The sequence below is a fragment of the Pleurodeles waltl genome, chromosome 5 (assembly GCF_031143425.1).
Source record: "Pleurodeles waltl isolate 20211129_DDA chromosome 5, aPleWal1.hap1.20221129, whole genome shotgun sequence".
NCBI lineage: Eukaryota > Metazoa > Chordata > Amphibia > Caudata > Salamandridae > Pleurodeles > Pleurodeles waltl.
Genome location: NC_090444.1, coordinates 702543604 through 702561393, shown reverse-complemented (window position 1 = coordinate 702561393; position 17790 = coordinate 702543604).

Genomic DNA, 17790 nt, shown 5'->3' with positions numbered 1-17790 from the left:
GAATTGCCAAATTTCCTCCAATTCTGCTGGTGGTACTGAGTATTTCACCCACTGCTAGTAATGGGCAAGGCATGGAGGGAGCACAAGTTACACTTATCTTAGTAAACAATAAATGGTGAATTTTGGTGTATTTTGGTTTTTACCTTATTTCAACACCTAACTATGACATCACTCTAAAATTAGGTGTGTTCATTGAATTTCTAGGATTTTTGTAATACAAGCTAAAGTCTTATTACCATATCTAAATATCATGTCACTTTAACCCTTGTTTTTTCTCTGTGAATTCCTTATGTTTTTTTTTAACGTACAGTAAGATCTTATTACCATACCTTACTATAAACTCACCGTAGCCTGGGGTTTCTTCGGTGTATTTCTGTTTTTTAACACAGAGTAGATCTTTTTACCATACCTATGTATAACGTTGCTTTAACTTTTGTTTTTTTTCCAAGTGAGTTTCTGTTTTTTTACAATATCTACCCCACTGAGCACAGCTTTGGACCATGCGCTGCAAGGGGTTGGCAACGGGGTCCAACACACAACCCTCAGTGTGAGGTCAGCCTTTCCCATCGCAAACAAACTTTGTTTTAAATTTTGTAAGGTGCTTTTGTTGTTTGAAACTTTTTAAAGCTTTTTTATTACTTTTTTTTACACAAGTCATTGTGTTTTGTTTTCACGAGCCTTGTATATACTTAAAAACAGTGCCTGCAGTACATCCTGAAACGTTGCATATTATCATAATTTTCTTGCTCCAGTTGTTTCTGTTTCTATGGCTCACTTCTGCATCTCTGCACCTGCTATTCCTTTTGGGCACAAAGCCGTCAGTTGCTACCACATTCCGATGGTTCCCATTAAATAAGGGCCAATTCTCCCTCAGTGGAGCGTCTTCTGGCACAAATGGCATGTAACCTTCGCTGTGTTCATTTTTTGCCTGCTAGAAGGTTACGAAATGCCGCAACAATCATTCCTTTGCTGTCCTTGCTTCTTGTGGTGCTACAGAAGTACCTGGGAGAACCCTGATGTTTTTATCTTCATATGGTGTACTTTGCATATGGGTTAGTGAATGATGCAGTTGTTGTCTGCAGCATTCCAATTTTATCTGAGGTCATGATGACTTCGGATTGCATTTCCTGCAAACTGTCCCTGTTAAACACTCTTAAACACTAATCCAGGAACTGTTATAAACAAAAACATCAGAGTTTGTATCTTTCTTGCTTTTTTGGGTTAGTGTCTCCCTAATAGCCAAGAAAGTGGCTGCTTTCATTTTTCTGGAGCTCCCATAAGGTACTACGGTACTTGAGGGGAACCCATAAAACCAACAAGAAAGTCTCACAGCAGTCACAAGGAGGGTTTTCTTCTTGGGATGTGTCCCATTGGAGTCCTGCGGGACCCAGCACTTAAAAAAAATCTGTTCACTGTGAAGAGGGAGGTTTGTTCATACTTTGAGCCTAGGGGTTTACTCACAGGTCCGAATAAGAAAAGCCTGTCTAAGGTTTTAGTGGAATTTCTGAGTCTTGAAACCTCTCCATACCTCAATACTTGAAATTGGCACTGCAATACCTGTCTCTCCGAATGAAACACCATTTTATTGGCTAATGCCATTAGTTTAATCTATTCTCAGGCAGTACCCACCCTCGTTGTGTTATTAGGGAGTGGGACTGGAGACAACTCACAACTTTTGTAGTATCTCCTAGCCTTTTGTGTTTTTTCCCCCATTTTTGTGACTGAAATTTAAAAATGGCATCACCATGAGAGGAAAGGGACAAACAGTTCCAGGAACAGCACAACGAGCCACTGACCATGCAAGAGCCCATTGTGTGTGAATTATTTACAATTCCAGAGGGGCACAAGAAAGTCTCATCACAGATCATCATATGCAAGATCTGTCATGGAGATTTCTCCAGTGGAACCGCCAAGAAATATTCTTTTGGAACCTCTGAAATGTTTAAGCACTTGAGGTCTTACCACAGCAGGCAGCTAATTGCTGCAAAGTGAAAATATGATGAGGATGAAACGAGCTTCTACATTCACAGCTCTTCCTGCCATGTCCAGGCGTGGGACAGTTCTGCACTTGATGCTGCTGTCACCTTGAGTCATGACTGTGACCCCATCTACCAGTACATTGCACTATACAGAGCCTCCAGCATATTGCGATTTCGCGATTCACAAAATGTTCGCAATATTTGTGAATTCATGTGATACCCACATAATTAAACTAACTTGCCGTGGCAAATGGCATCCGACAGCATTTTCTCACTGTCACGTTTGTATTATTGGTACCTTGTTTCCTTAGTGTAAAAAAGTACTCCTTGTCGTTGGCCGTGATTAATTTTACGTCATTTAGCGCTTCTATGGGTCTTCAGGAAAACCTATACACAGGCATGAGAGCACTCTTTTTTATTTACCTGCAGCATTTTGCTACTGACTGCCCGGGGAGTCAGAGAACGGGGAGCCATTATGAACATTAGAGGTGCACTCAGCAGTAAGAGGCGTGGCTTTGCCTCGCCTTCTCTAAACACAGGAATTGCCTTCATATGGCCATACGTGGAAAAACCGGAGTAATGGAAAAGTGTGTTTGGAGGACAGGCGGTATGTGATGTGACAGGATGTATTGATTCTACACAGAGGGCCTGGAGAATAAGAGTCGTTTTTTAAGCTAATTTGTCATTTGAATCACCGGAAATAACAACAAAAGTTTTCAACCACCTGCACTATGCCTCTCTCACCCAAGAATGACCTTTGCCCTACAGTACACATGTCACCTCTATATAGTGGAGGGGTATCCACCCAGATCTCCCTGGCAAGGCACTAATGAAACTACAAAGTGCCCAGAAGCAGCAGCCAGTGTGGTCTCCAGACTTGAGGACTCTGACCACCGGGCTCTTCACGGGCTGCAACTAAACAACACTCCAGCTTCAGAGTCCTCTGTTCAGCACAAAGAGCAGCGAACATCTCAGGGCAGGTAGCCTCCCTGCAGATTTAAAACCTAGCAAATCCACCTTCTCATGCCTTCAAAGAATCTCTCCATATACCGGATGCCTGCACTTCAGTAGAATAGTGGTGGATTTAATAGGGGTGCGATGAGGTAAAACCCATGCCCCTTCCTCCAACTTCTTTGCTATGTCAGGAATGTCCTGGTGGGCCCCTGTTGGATGGGCCACTATGCAGCTGACAATTGAAACAGAATGAAATATCTTCAATTCCAATCTAATGCATTACAATTCATTCTATGTGTCTTCTGTACTCACCTCATGCAGACCCTGGGCAGGGTCAAGGAGAAGGCTTGAGTGCAGCAGTTGAGGTGTCTCTGGAGGACCAGGGGCTCTTTCTCGGAAGGAAGAGAGACTACACTCTCAGTTTAAAAGTCAGATGTGCATGCTTTCATTCAAGGTATATTGTGCACAGAACTGACTGTGGCCAGGGGTGGAGGCATCAGCCCAGGGTCCTAATGTAATTCAGCTTTCGATTATAATTTGTTACTACTAGATTCATTTAGCGTCTGACGTTACCAAAGCTTTTAAGTGCTGAGACAATGGTTGAAACAACATTGTGTTGTTGTGATTAGCATTATTCATTGAATGAATAATAGATATTGAGTTGGAGATTGCCTCTGCTAATAAATGCTGTTTTTTCTGAAAAAGGATGATTACTGGGCATTTGTAAAACCTTTAAAACCCTTTCTGATACCAACTAATGGACCCACATAAGGCATCTATTCCTCCAAGGCTTCCAAAAAATTGATCTATTTTTTATCCTAATATCTTTATTGTACCATAAAGATGAATTAGTGAAAAACGCCTTCCTTATTTCACAAGAGAGTAGAGCAGGTTGTAATATTTTACAGGTATAAGCAATGACAGGGAAAGATAATAAAAGTCGCTTTGAAAGTTAAATATATTCTATAACTTATAAACCTGTCCTATTTTTTCTGTGCAGAGTTCCCGAATGGGAACTCTCTGCAATCATAAGCTTACTATGAACTCGTAGTTTGTGTACACCAAAAAAAGAAAAACCTTACACAAAAGTGTAAGTTTTCCTTTGTGAATGAGGCCCTCGGTCTTTTAATAGGATTATTTAAACATTTGCCTCTTCCTTGAAACAATCTTGAATGAAATAATTAGCCAACATATTTAGAGTACTCGTCCACAAATATTGAAGGAAAAAAAATATATTATAACTAAGGTAAAATACATGAATTGATGATACGTTATGATTGAATGAAAAGATAATGTACACACATACTGGGATACAGATATACAAACAATGTGGGGGGTGAATAGGAAAGTAAAAAAAGAAACACATAATACAAAGAGAAGAAAGTATAGGTCATTACAATTATGACTGAAAGACATACATTTGTGGAATAATTTGAGGGGGTTCGGAGACCACTTAGGATGACGAAAGTGCATTTCTGTTCCACATGACCTGGACATTAAACAACAACAGGATAAAACATAGGATCAGAGAATAAGATACAAGGAAGAATCTGTAAAAAATAATTCTTCTGTGTTCTTCATCTGTATTCTTCTTCTGTCTTCTTCTTTACCTTCTCCTTGGCTCTTCTCTCTTCTGCTCCTCGCTCCTCTTCTTCTTTACCTTCTTCTGGGCTCTTCTGTTCTTCTGCTCCTCTTCTTCTTTACCTTCTTCTTGGCTCTTCTCTCTTCTGTTCTTCTGCCCCTCGCTCCTCTTCTTCTTTACCTTCTTCTTGGCTCTTCTCTCTTCTGTTCCTCTGCCCCTCACTCCTCTACTTCTTTACCTTCTTCCTGGCTCTTCTCTCCTCTCTCTTCTGCTCCTGACTCCTCTCTCTGAACTTCCTCACTCCCCTCCACCTCTGTAACCCCCCCTCCCCCCTCCCCTATCTTCCTATCTTTTCTTCCTAACTCCCCGCCACCTTTAAACCCCCCTCCCCTATCTTTTCTCCCCTCTACCTGACCCCCCCACCCTCTGCTTTCCCGCCGCCACCACCTGCTCACCCCCGCCCCCCCTGCTCCCATTCGTCGCCCCACTCCCGCCCCCAGCTGACCCCTCCTCCCCCCTCCTCCCTCTTATGGCGGCCGCTGCGCGACAGAGTTAGCGACCCTTGACCCAAGGGTAGGTCGCTCCCCCTGCCGCTGCAGCTCCACCAGCCCAGGCTCCTGAACCCTCCAAGCAAGTCCTGTGAAACCACAGTAAGTACTCCCCCCGCCCAGCCCCTCGCCCTGCCCCGCGCTACTCACCTCTTCTCCTGCTTCCCTCTTCATCTTTGATCTTCCTCTTTGCTCTCCATCTGTATTCTTCATCTCTGTTCTTCTTTCTTCCCTGCACCCCGTCCTGGGTGTTCTTTCTTCTGTCTTCATCTGTGTTCTTCTTCTGTGCTCTTCTTTCTTCCCTGCACCCATCCTGCGTGTTCTCTCTTCTTCTTTGTCCTTCTTCTGTGATCTTCATCTGTATTCTTCATCTGTGCTCTTCTTCTGTGCTCTCCTTCTGTGTATTTCATCTGTGTTTCTTCCCTCTCTTCTGCACCGCGACCTGCGTGTGCTTTCTTCTGTCTTCATCTGTATTCTTCTTCTTTGTACTTCATCTGTGTTTCTTCCTTCTCTTCTGCACCGCGACCTGCGTGTGCCTTCTTCTTCTTTGTCCTTCTTCTGTGTTCTTCATCTGTATTCTTCTTCTGTGGTCTTCTTTACCTTCTCCTTGGCTCTTCTCTCTTCTGCTCCTCGCTCCTCTTCTTCTTTACCTTCTTCTGGGCCCTTCTCTCTTCTGTTCTTCTGCTCCTCTTCTTCTTTCCCTTCTTCTTGGCTCTTCTCTCTTCTGTTCTTCTGCTCCTCTTCTTCTTTACCTTCTTCTTGGCTCTTCTCTCTTCTGTTCCTCTGCCCCTCGCTCCTCTTCTTCTTTACCTTCTTCCTGGCTCTTCTCTCCTCTCTCTTCTGCTCTTCTGCTCCTGACTCCTCTCTCTGACCTTCCTCACTCCCCTCCACCTCTGTAACCCCCCCTCCCCTATCTTCCTATCTTTTCTTCCTAACTCCCCGCCACCTTTAAACCCCCCCCCCTATCTTTTCTCCCCTCTACCTGACGCCCCATCTTCCGCTTTCCCGCCTCCACCACCTGCTCGCCCCCCGCCCCCCCTGCTCCCATTCGTCGCCCCACTCCCGCCCCGGCCCCCCGCCCCCAGCTGACCCCTCATCTCCCCTCCTCCCTCTTATGGCGGCCGCTGCGCGACAGAGTTAGCGACCCTTGACCCAAGGGTAGGTCGCTCCCCCTGCCGCTGCAGCTCCACCAGCCCAGGCTCCTGAACCCTCCAAGCAAGTCCTGCGAAACCACAGTAAGTACTCCCCCCGCCCAGCCCCTCGCCCTGCCCGCTGCTTCCCTCTTCATCTTTGATCTTCCTCTTTGCTCTCCATCTGTATTCTTCATCTGTGTTCTTCTTTCTTCCCTGCACCCCGTCCTGCGTGTTCTTTCTTCTGTCTTCATCCGTGTTCTTCTTCTGTGCTATTCTTTCTTCCCTGCACCCCGTCCTGCGTGTTCTCTCTTCTTCTTTATCCTTCTTCTGTGATCTTCATCTGTATTCTTCATCTGTGCTCTTCTTCTGTGCTCTCCTTCTGTGTATTTCATCTGTGTTTCTTCCCTCTCTTCTGCACCGCGACCTGCGTGTGCTTTCTTCTGTCTTCATCTGAATTCTTCTTCTTTGTACTTCATCTGTGTTTCTTCCTTCTCTTCTGCACCGCGACCTGCGTGTGCCTTCTTCTTCTTTGTCCTTCTTCTGTGTTCTTCATCTGTATTCTTCTTCTGTGGTCTTCTTTACCTTCTCCTTGGCTCTTCTCTCTTCTGCTCCTCGCTCCTCTTCTTCTTTACCTTCTTCTGGGCTCTTCTCTCTTCTGTTCTTCTGCTCCTCTTCTTCTTTACCTTCTTTTTGGCTCTTCGCTCTTCTGTTCTTCTGCTCCTCTTCTTCTTTACCTTCTTCTTGGCTCTTCTCTCTTCTGTTCCTCTGCCCCTCGCTCCTCTTCTTCTTTACCTTCTTCCTGGCTCTTCTCTCCTCTCTCTTCTGCTCTTCTGCTCCTGACTCCTCTCTCTGACCTTCCTCACTCCCCTCCACCTCTGTAACCCCCCCTCCCCTATCTTCCTATCTTTTCTTCCTAACTCCCCGCCACCTTTAAACCCCCCCTCCCCTATCTTTTCTCCCCTCTACCTGACCCCCCCACCTTCCGCTTTCCCGCCTCCACCACCTGCTCGCCCCCGCCCCCCCTGCTCCCATTCGTCGCCCCACTCCCGCCCCCGCCACCAGCTGACCCCTCCTCCCTCTTATGGCGGCCGCTGCGCGACAGAGTTAGCGACCCTTGACCCAAGGGTAGGTCGCTCCCCCTGCCGCTGCAGCTCCACCAGCCCAGGCTCCTGAACCCTCCAAGCAAGTCCTGCGAAACAACAGTAAGTACTCCCCCCGCCCAGCCCCTCGCCCTGCCCGCTGCTTCCCTCTTCATCTTTGATCTCCCTCTTTGCTCTCCATCTGTATTCTTCATCTGTGTTCTTCTTTCTTCCCTGCACCCCGTCCTGCGTGTTCTTTCTTCTGTCTTCATCCGTGTTCTTCTTCTGTGCTCTTCTTTCTTCCCTGCACCCCGTCCTGCGTGTTCTCTCTTCTTCTTTATCCTTCTTCTGTGATCTTCATCTGTATTCTTCCTCTGTGCTCTTCTTCTGTGCTCTCCTTCTGTGTACTTCATCTGTGTTTCTTCCCTCTCTTCTGCACCGCGACCTGCGTGTGCTTTCTTCTGTCTTCATCTGTATTCTTCTTCTTTGTACTTCATCTGTGTTTCTTCCTTCTCTTCTGCACCGCGACCTGCGTGTGCCTTCTTCTTCTTTGTCCTTCTTCTGTGTTCTTCATCTGTATTCTTCTTCTGTGTTCTTCTTTACCTTCTCCTTGGCTCTTCTCTCTTCTGCTTCTCGCTCCTCTTCTTCTTTACCTTCTTCTGGGCTCTTCTCTCTTCTGTTCTTCTGCTCCTCTTCTTCTTTACCCTTCTTCTTGGCTCTTCTCTCTTCTGTTCTTCTGCTCCTCTTCTTCTTTACCTTCTTCTTGGCTCTTCTCTCTTCTGTTCCTCTGCCCCTCGCTCCTCTTCTTCTTTACCTTCTTCCTGGCTCTTCTCTCCTCTCTCTCCTGCTCTTCTGCTCCTGACTCCTCTCTCTGACCTTCCTCACTCCCCTCCACCTCTGTAACCCCCCCTCCCCTATCTTCCTATGTTTTCTTCCTAACTCCCCGCCACCTTTAAACCCCCCTCCCCTATCTTTTCTCCCCTCTACCTGACCCCCCCACCCTCCGCTTTCCCGCCGCCACCACCTGCTCGCCCCCACCCCCCTGCTCCCATTCGTTGCCCCACTCCCGCCCCCCACCCCCAGCTGACCCCTCCTCCCCCCCTCCTCCCTCTTATGGCGGCCGCTGTGCGACAGAGTTAGCGACCCTTGACCCAAGGGTAGGTCGCTCCCCCTGCCGCTGCAGCTCCATCAGCCCAGGCTCCTGGACCCTCCAAGCAAGTCCTGCGAAACCACAGTAAGTACTCCCCCGCCCAGCCCCTCGCCCTGCCCCGTGCTACTCACCGCTTCTCCTGCTTCCCTCTTCATCTTTGATCTTCCTCTTTGCTCTCCATCTGTATTCTTCATCTGTGTTCTTCTTTCTTCCCTGCACCCCGTCCTGCGTGTTCTTTCTTCTGTCTTCATCTGTGTTCTTCATCTGTGCTCTTCTTTCTTCCCTGCACCCCGTCCTGCGTGTTCTCTCTTCTTCTTTGTCCTTCTTCTGTGATCTTCATCTGTATTCTTCATCTCTGCTCTTCTTCTGTGCTCTCCTTCTGTGTATTTCATCAGTGTTTCTTCCCTCTCTTCTGTACCGCAACCTGCGTGTGCTTTCTTCTGTCTTCATCTGTATTCTTCTTCTTTGTACTTCATCTGTGTTTCTTCCTTCTCTTCTGCACCGCGACCTGCGTGTGCCTTGTTCTTCTTTGTCCTTCTTCTGTGTTCTTCATCTGTATTCTTCTTCTGTGTTCTTTACCTTCTCCTTGGCTCTTCTCTCTTCTGCTCCTCGCTCCTCTTCTTCTTTACCTTCTTCTGGGCTCTTCTCTCTTCTGTTCTTCTGCTCCTCTTCTTCTTTACTTTCTTCTTGGCTCTTCTCTCTTCTGTTCTTCTGCTCCTCTTCTTCTTTACCTTCTTCTTGGCTCTTCTCTCTTCTGTTCCTCTGCCCCTCGCTCCTCTTCTTCTTTACCTTCTTCCTGGCTCTTCTCTCCTCTCTCTTCTGCTCCTGACTCCTCTCTCTGACCTTCCTCACTCCCCTCCACCTCTGTAACCCCCCCTCCCCTATCTTCCTATCTTTTCTTCCTAACTCCCCGCCACCTTTAAACCCCCCCTATCTTTTCTCCCATCTACCTGACCCCCCCACCCTCCGCTTTCCCGCCGCCACCTCCTGTTCGCCCCGCCCCCCCTGCTCCCATTTGTCGCCCCACTCCCGCCCCCCGCCCCCAGCTGACCCCTCCTCCCCCCCTCCTCCCTCTTATGGCGGCCGCTGCGCGACAGAGTTAGCGACCCTTAACCCAAGGGTAGGTCGCTCCCCCTGCCGCTGCAGCTCCACCAGCCCAGGCTCCTGAACCCTCCAAGCAAGTCCTGCAAACCACAGTAAGTACTCCCCCCGCCCAGCCCCTCGCCCTGCCCCGCGCTACTCACCTCTTCTCCTGCTTCCCTCTTCATCTTTGATCTTCCTCTTTGCTCTCCATCTGTATTCTTCATCTGTGTTCTTCTTTCTTCCCTGCACCCCGTCCTGCGTGTTCTTTCTTCTGTCTTCATCTGTGTTCTTCCTCTGTGCTCTTCTTTCTTCCCTGCACCCCGTCCTGCGTGTTCTCTCTTCTTCTTTGTCCTTCTTCTGTGATCTTCATCTGTATTCTTCATCTGTGCTCTTCTTCTGTGCTCTCCTTCTGTGTATTTCATCTGTGTTTCTTCCCTCTCTTCTGCACCGCGACCTGCGTGTGCTTTCTTCTGTCTTCATCTGTATTCTTCTTCTTTGTACTTCATCTGTGTTTCTTCCTTCTCTTCTGCACCGCGACCTGCGTGTGCCTTCTTCTTCTTTGTCCTTCTTCTGTGTTCTTCATCTGTATTCTTCTTCTGTGTTCTTGTTTACCTTCTCCTTGGCTCTTATCTCTTCTGCTCCTCGCTCCTCTTCTTCTTTACCTTCTTCTGGGCTCTTCTCTCTTCTGTTCTTCTGCTCCTCTTCTTCTTTACCTTCTTCTTGACTCTTCTCTCTTGTGTTCTTCTGCTCCTCTTCTTCTTTACCTTCTTCTTGGCTCTTCTCTCTTCTGTTCCTCTGCCCCTCGCTCCTCTTCTTCTTTACCTTCTTCCTGGCTCTTCTCTCCTCTCTCTTCTGCTCTTTTGCTCCTGACTCCTCTCTCTGACCTTCCTCACTCCCCTCCACCTCTGTAACACCCCCTCCTGTATCTTCCTATCTTTTCTTCCTAACTCCCGCCACCTTTAAACCCCCCTCCCCTATCTTTTCTCGCCTCTACCTGACCCTCCCACCCTCCGCTTTCCCGCCGCCACCACCTGCTCGCCCCCGCCCCCCCTGCTCCCATTCGTCGCCCCACTCCCGCCCCCTGCCCCCAGCTGACCCCTCCTCCCCCCCTCCTCCCTCTTATGGCGGCCGCTGTGCGGCCGTGCTCAGCGGGTGCGCCGCTGGCGCGCCGCTGGCGCGCCAAAGGCAAGCCCGTCTGCGCCCGTCCGTGCCTGGACCGCGCCCAGCGCCACGACCGCGCCAGTGCCACGACCCCTGGCCACCAGCACTCCCAAACCCCGCAGCATCGCTACGACCCCGTCACCCTCCACGCCCTCAACCCGGGGCGCTCCAGCACCTGCTTCCAAGCCAATCCGAAACGCACCCACGGACCCTTCATATGTCACACCTGCAAACTCACCTTCCACCGCGATAACACCTCGCCCGCCAGCCCACGCGCCAACAACCACCTCAAATGCACCCTGATCAACGCACGCTCCGTCCACAAGCACGCCGTTGATTTATGTGACCTCCTGGACTCCACCACACCGGACGCCGCCTTCATCACTGAGACCTGGATGAACGCCTCCTCGGCCCCTGACATCGCCATAGCCATACCCGACGGCTACAAGATTTCAAGGAGAGACAGCACCAACCAAGTAGGTGGAGGAATCGCCACAGTCTTCAAGGACTCCATCAACGTCACCACCTCCACCGAAGACACCCCACTCGCCGCCGAACACCTGCACTTCCAGATCCACACCGACCTCAGGACCACACTCAGAGGAACTCTCATCTACCGACCCCCTGGACCATGCGCCCTCTTCAGCGACTCCATCACTGACTTCATCTCCCCGCACGCCCATTTCCTCGCCGGACTACATCCTCCTCGGTGACCTCAACTTCCACCTGGAACAGAACAACCACCCCAACACCACCGCCCTGCTCGACAACCTCGCCAACCTCGGCCTCAAGCAACTGGTGAACACCCCCACCCACATCGCCGGACACATGCTAGACCCCATCTTCTCTGCCAGCAACCACATATCCTTCAGCCACTCCTCAGCTATACACTGGACCGACCACAGATGTGTCCACTTCACCTTCCGACGCGAGACTCGCCACCTCCGCACACAACCCATCCCACGTCGACAGTGGAACATAATCCCCGAGGAACAGCTTCTCTCCACTCTCAACGACAACCAACCCACCTTCTCCTCCGACCCCAACGACGCAGCCCTCAGCCTCACGAATTGGATCACCAACTGCGCAGACAACCTCACTCCCCTCAGACGCCTCCCAAGACAGACCAACACCAAAAAACCTCTCTGGTTCACCGACACCCTTAAAGAATCAAAGAAAACCTGCCGCACCCTCGAGAAAGCCTGGCGCAAGGACCACACCGCAGACAACATGACTGCCCTCAAGAACGCTACCCGCGAACACCACCAACTGATCCGCGCCGCCAAAAGAAATTTCTTCACAGAAAGACTGGACAGAAACAGCCACAACAGCAGAGAACTCTTCAACATTGTCAAAGAGCTCTCCAACCCTAACGCCAACGCCATCACGCCCTCACAAGACCTCTGCAACTCCCTCGCCACCTTCTTCCATCGTAAGATCACCGACCTACACGACAGCTTCGGACACCAGACCCAGCCAACCACCACAGAACCTACAACCCCAGCATTCACCCTCAACGCCTGGACTCACATCAACACGGAAGAGACCAAAGCCACCATGAACTCCATCCACTCCGGTGCCCCCTCGGACCCCTGCCACACTTCATCTTCAACAAAGCCGACGACATCATCGCCCCGCACCTCCAGACCATCATCAACAGCTAATTTTTGTCTGCTACCTTCCCCGAGAGCTGGAAACACGCTGAAGTCAACGCCCTACTGAAAAAACCTACGGCAGACCCAAGCGACCTGAAGAACTTCTGCCCCATCTCGCTCCTTCCATTCCCCGCCAAAGTCATAGAGAAGACCGTCAACAAGCAACTTACCAACTTCCTTGAAGACAACAGCCTACTCGAACCCTCTCAGTCCGGATTCTGAGCCAATCACAGCACAGAAACCGCCCTCATCTCAGTCACAGACGACATCAGAACCCTGATGGACAACGGAGAAACAGTCGCCCTCATCCTCCTCGACCTCTCGGCTTCCTTCGACACCGTCTGCCACCGAACCCTAATATCCCGCCTCCGCTCCACCGGGATCCAAGGACAGGCCCTGGACTGGATCACCTCCTTCCTCTCCAACCGCTCCCAAAGAGTCTACCTCCCACCTTTTCGCTCAGACCCCACCGAGATCATCTGCGGCGTCCCACAAGGCTCCTCGCTCAGCCCGACACTCTTCAATGTCTACATGAGCCCCCTCGCCGACATCGTACGCAAACACAGCATCATCATCACCTCCTATGCCGACGACACTCAACTGATACTTTCCCTCACCAAGGACCCCACCAGCGCCAAGACCAACCTGCAAGATGGAATGAAAGACGTCGCAGATTGGATGAAACTCAGCCGTCTGAAACTGAACTCAGACAAAACAGAAGTCCTCATCCTCGGAAACACCCCGGCCGCCTGGGACGACTCCTGGTGGCCCACGGCCCTTGGCACCGCACCGACCCCCTCAGACCACGCACGCAACTTCGGTTTCATCTTGGACCCACTTCTCACCATGACCAAACAAGTCAACGCCGTATCATCCTCCTGCTTCCTCACCCTCCGCATGCTCCGAAAGATCTTCCGTTGGATCCCCGCCACCAGAAAGACCGTGACCCACGCCCTCGTCATGAGCCGCCTGGACTACGGCAACACACTATACGCAGGAACCACCGCTAAACTCCAGAAACGTCTGCAACGAATTCAAAACGCCTCCGCCCGCCTCATCCTCAACATACCCCACTACAGCCACATCTCCGCCCACCTGAGACACCTGCACTGGCTTCCCGTCAACAAAAGAATCACCTTCCGACTCCTCACCCACGCACACAAAGCCCTCCACAACAAGGGACCCGAACTCCTCAACCGCCGCCTCAGCTTCTACACTCCCACCCGTCCTCTCCGCTCCGCCAACCTCGCTCTCGCCGCCGTCCCTCCCATCCGCCGCACCACGGCGGGTGGGAGGTCCTTCTCCTACCTGGTAGCCAAGACATGGAACTCCCTCCCCACCATCCTCAGGACCGCCCAGGACCACTCCACTTTCCGGAGACTACTCAAGACCTGGCTCTTCGAGCAGCAGTAACCCCTTCCCCCTAGCGCCTTGAGACCCGCACGGGTGAGTAGCGCGCTTTATAAATATTTATGATTTGATTTGATTTGATTTAACGCTGTGAAATTAACATACAGAAAAACGTATCAAACTAGTAAAGTGCCTTGTTATATAACAAAAAATAATCAATATGAAGAAGGTGAAGTTTTAGAGGTTTCCATTTCTTCCACTATACATTCCTGCAGGACTTTACTGAGCTGGGAGGGCTCCTCATAGTTAATTGTCTTGTGCCACTATTTGACTCTAAAATGGAAAGGGTGGGTTAAGGCAAATCAAACATTGATAACTCTTAATGCTGTTTGTAAGTCCAAACACAGTTTCCTTCTTTCTGCTGTAGCTTTTGCCACATCCTAAGAACAATAATGCTTGTGACCCAATCAGGAAACTTGTTTCTCCTTTTTTAGTTCATTAAATACTTTTATCAGTATATTCTAAAAACATAACTAAAACTCCACAAGGCCTCACGGAGAGGGATCTACCCAATCAATATTCAGCTGGATAGAGCTTGACATATTCAGGATCTTAGGGATGAGAATCTAAAGAAGGTGACTGGATCTTTGCCCTTCATGTTTTCTGGAAGACCATAGATTCAAAGGTAATTCCTAAAGTTCCTTTTTTTCAAGGCCTGCAACATGTCTTTTAAGTTCTAAAATCTTCTCACGCATTTTATCATTTTCAGTAGTTGAATCCTGTACATCACTGACGCTCTGCTCTAATTCGGAAAACATTTGATCCATAAATGACCACTTTTCATCTAGACCTTGTCATCTTTTGTTAGCCACCGCCATGCAGGGTTTCACAGCTCTAACCTCTTCCAGGAGTAGTTGCATGGAGATAGAGGTAGACCATGTGACAGGTGATGGTGGTTCTTTTTTGGGACTTTTCTTTGCCATTAAGGATGATTTCTTAGGAGAGGGAACTTTTGTAATCACCACAGGTGAAGTATGTGCTTAAGTTGCTTCTTCCATGTTATAAAACAGAGAGATAGTCTATTAAGGTCTGAATATTAAGGATTTTAAAAACACATTTTGTTCTATGTTCTGAGGAAACATAGTGGCACCCAAATTATAAAATGGTGGCTATGTATCACCTGACAACATCACACAAAGTTTTAAGTGAAGAAGAAGATTTATATAAGATGCCATGTTTTTGGCCACTAACTCATGCTGGAATTAAAAAATCTGTTTTACCTCGAAGAAATGTCCTGCTGCCATAAAAAAGAATTAAGAACAAGCTTCCCTGTCACCAGAGAGCTATCTAAGGATAACACCATCTTGCATGTCACACCCTCATGCTTCAACTTAGCCTGTGGTACACGTTAATAGAATATTATATTTGTTGAACTAGCATAACTGTTGTCAAGTGTGGGCACACTTCCTTTGACTGACAAACAGCCCAGCAATAACCTTCACCTTGTACACCTTTTATAACGCATCCAGTACTTGTCAGTAATCTCCAGTCTCACCCTTTGTACGTCCTCTACAAGTTGGCTTAAGTGATGAAGAAATTATGATGTCAAATTCATCTTGTGTATCACAAAAATGAGGAGTGAGAAATTACCATACTCAGATGCCCTCGGCCTCCAAGTAGAATAAACTATCACAAACAAAGGAGGACTATCCTATATTCTCTCTACTTTGAATCCTAAACGGTGTAAATTCCTGAGACCTAAAACATCTGATAGATATTTTATCAGGATCCTCACACACAGGTACCACCCGTGGCATGCTTCATCAATGAATCCTCCCCCACTACACCTAGTGTGAGTTGGTGGGCTCAACGCACTTTGTAAGCGGAGCACTTGCTAAAGAGATTATGTTAATTGAAATTACCTGAGGGTTCCTCCGTATTGTGTCTTTAATACGAGAACCCTTGGGAAGGTTAAAAACAGAAATAAAATTGATGCCACTGGATGTAATGGCCCAAACATCAGGATTGGGTTGACATGTTTCCGCCCCACTAAGTGCCCCTGAGGGTGAATGGGCTTTCTTCAGAACCAATATGAGTCTAAGCCCTATTCAATTATGGTCTATTTGACCCTCTTATCTATTATTCTTATGGTGCGACACTGTTAAATACTCTGACAAGCATGCACACTAGTACAGACTTCAGGAAATCTTACTTACTCCATGCATCTAGAATGAGAGGAAAGAAAAGGTAATTTCTCATTTCTCATACTTGGCTCGTATTTATGCCTTCATGCATCCAACTCCAAGTGCCACAACATGGCAGGTGTGTGCATCAAGGCATGCACACATGTTAAATCCCCACACTTCAACACTCATACAGGGCAAACATCATACTTAAAAATCCAACACACCAGGTGTGATGTAAATTCATGCACATACACATGCACCAAAAGCAGTCATAGTGACCTCTTCTGTTAATTAATAGCTATAGCTCCGTAAGGCCTCATGAGAGGATGATCCCTGTAGTGACACACTGGGGGATTGAAAAGAAGGGCACTATAGTAAGTTATGGTTGTAAAAGTCTACAATAACCCCCCCCCCCAAATGTGCCCCCAAAACGTACTTAAGCAAGGGTATTCTTCCTGCCTTATACCTACTTGGGGTCCTTCAAGCCTTGTATATGATCAGATCTAATCAGGAGCTACAATATATATATTCTCTCAATCACACTCGTTTCCATCACAGTCCTGACGCATCCCAGCGCGCCAGGCAGAAAAGTGTGCTACACTTATTCTGGCGCAAACACAACGCGTACACAGAGTGTTTTCAAGCTCTCCATTGGTAGACAAAAGGACTATTTATTGTGTCCCCGAAAGTCAGATTAGAAATAAGTGGGGGTTAGTTTAGCCCACAGGGAGAGGTCAACATGTTTGTACTTTGAAATCATCTGCCAATGTGGTGTTGGGGCTTTCGTCAGAACCATCGACTTTTTCTACCAGTGGAATGTCACCAAAATGGAAAAGGCATAAAAAATGGTTGTCTGCAGATTCCAATTGCTAGATCCACACGGATATAAGAATCTGGTTATCTAAAAAACAAGAATATGCAGGTTAATAATGACTAGACATAAAGGACCTCATAGTGCAAAAATGGTATACACTTACGTGCCAGGTAAACTGCGTATATGTTAAATTGAATGCTGCAAGGTAATTTCTCTTATGGTAAAATCACAACCATCTACTGGTAACCCGGAATATCAGAGTTTTAACTGACTGGCTACATTCTTTGTCCATGGTGGATGTGTGGCTAGCCAGCAGCCTTAGCTCAAAGCTCAAAGACTACTCCAAGTTCTCTCTACCTCATGGGCTGCACGACTGATGAGAACACATTGGCCCTCATTACAACCCTTGCGGTTGGTGATAAAGCGGCGGTAATACCGCCAACAGGCCGGCGGTAAAAAAATTGAATCACGACCATGGTGGAAACCGCCAACACAGACAGCCACTTTAACACTCCGACTGCCACGGCGGTAGCAACAAACACCACGGTGGTAACCGGCAACAGAAAGGCGGAAGACAGTGTACTGCCCACACTATTACAAGGCACCAATCCGCCAGCTTTTCAGTGGTGGTACCAACGCCATCAGAAGCACAGCAGAAACAGTCTTTGCAACGGAAGCCATTCACCTCACGACACCCAACGAGGAACCGGACACCCGGGAGCCCGAGTTACAGGTCCTGTCCATGTTGGTCTACCTCCTCATCTACCAGTAACATCAAAGACTGCAGAGATGACCACGGTGAGTACTGCACCCAGCACACAGGGGAGGGGGGAGGAAAAAGAGAGTCTCACACACACACACACACATGCAACACGCAACACGCAACACTTCCACCCCCACCCTCACCCATAACACCATACACACAAACACATCCAATTACATCACAAATACACCCCGTCGCCCCCTGGAAGATTGCAAGGACCAAATGAAATTATTTTAACGAGTGTAATAAATGAAAATTCAGATAGGCCAAGATAACTTTAAATGATCAGTATATACAAATATTTACAGCAAGTACACAAGTCTGTATACTGTTCCATTAAATGTCCGTGGACC